Source organism: Stenella coeruleoalba, assembly GCF_951394435.1.
Source record: "Stenella coeruleoalba genome assembly, chromosome: 5".
NCBI classification, from domain to species: domain Eukaryota; kingdom Metazoa; phylum Chordata; class Mammalia; order Artiodactyla; family Delphinidae; genus Stenella; species Stenella coeruleoalba.
Genome location: NC_137150.1, coordinates 124,450,763 through 124,452,610, shown reverse-complemented (window position 1 = coordinate 124,452,610; position 1,848 = coordinate 124,450,763).

Here is a 1,848-nt window from a genome sequence, read left to right as displayed (position 1 = left end):
AAGTGTTGGTTTATGAAATTACTTTCAGTAGATTAAGGAGCAAGAGAGAAAATAATAAAACTATGAAATTTCTATATTTGGTGCCTTGTTATTTCTTGATGTGCACAGTTGAAAGTGAATTTTAACACCAATAAAGAAAGTCTTATAATTGCAAAAATAAGAAAATAAAAATTTCTGTGTCCAAACCTTAATAAAAAGAAGTCAGGATATTGAAAAGGACCCAAATGTCAACACTTATTTTGTTGATGTTTTGAAATTGTGAGAAAAATCATTATACACTACATGCAGCCCCTGGGGAATCCATATGCATTTAAATTTTAATTCCCATTTTTTATTGAGAATCTATAAACTATGTCCTGCAACATAACAACGTAATCCCTCCAACAACTGCCCTGCTCAGACTTTGTCCTACTCTCACAGGTCACCATGAACCTTTGTGTATAATTTAGCAGGCATAACATTTCACACTTATATTATCAATGTTTGGCAAGCAGTGATTTTGCCTTGTCATTTTTAGTCCCCAGCAAATAATTTTGAGGAAATTGATTAATTTGTCCCCAAATAAGTTCTAGGAGTCAGTAGGTTTCAACACAGCTTTTTATTGTTAACATCATATATTTCTGAGAAATTTCAGCATCACTTGTCACTTGGTATATTCTATTTGTATTGGAATTTAAACTACATCCTTTTTAGAAACAGTATCTTCATTTTATATGTCTCTGCACCACAGCTGATAAAGTAAAAATGTTTTGTTAATATCTTGCATCTTAGTCTGCTCTGGCTGCCATAACAAAATACCATAGACTAGGTAGCTTAAATGACAGAAATTTATTTTCTAACAGTTTTGGAGGCTGGTAATCTGATATCAGGGCGTCAGCATGACTGGGTTCTGGTGAAAGCACTCTTTCTGGCTTTCAGGTGGCCACTTTCTAGGTGTTTGCTAGAAGAAAGAAAAAAGATATCTCTCTCTTTCTCTTCTTATAAGACTACCAACCCTATTAGAATAGGACCCTGCCCTTGCAATCTCATTTAATATTATATACCTCTTAGAAGCCCTATCTCAAAAAAATAGTCACATTGGGGATTAAGGATTCAACATACGAGTTTGGGGGGGAACATAATTCAGTACATAGCATCTTCACAAAAGAAAAAAAAATATTTTGCAAGATCATAGAGATTCCAATTTTGTTTAATTTTACAGATCCCAAAAGATACCTCATTTACTTTATACTGTCGACTGAAACAAATGCACAACCTAAAACTGCAGAATTATGTTTTATTTGGCAGACAAAAGTGAGGACTTAAGCTTAGGACGCAGTCTCTCATCTCTGAGAGACTGCTCTGAAGAGGTTAGGGGGAAGCCAGGATATATAGGAGTTTTTGCAACAAAGACCAGCTAACCAGAACTTCAAAAATTTACTGTTAAAAAATTAAAGAAAAACAGATATTTCAAGTTGATGAATTTAACACTTTTCTATGTATGGGAAGATGTGAAAGTCTGGGCTCACTGAAATCATTCCTTTGATATGCACCTTAGCTATCTAGGACCAGTATCCTGTTCTTTCCCATCCTGAATCCCCTCAGGGTGTACAGTTGCCAGTGGCTACAGTGGTTGAGGGCTTTGCAGTGGGCAGCGCGTTTGTCTGTCCTAAGTTCTCCCAGGGCTCACCTGCCTGGTGTCTTTAGTGGCTTGATGGCTGTAACATCCTTTGTTTACTGATATGGTATGCAGCATTTTTCATCCACAATACCTAGTTTATTTATTTAATTTTTTATGTATCTATTTATTTTTTCAGTTTTATCTAGAGGTTAGCTAGGACAAGAAATTGTTATAAAATAGTATCTAAG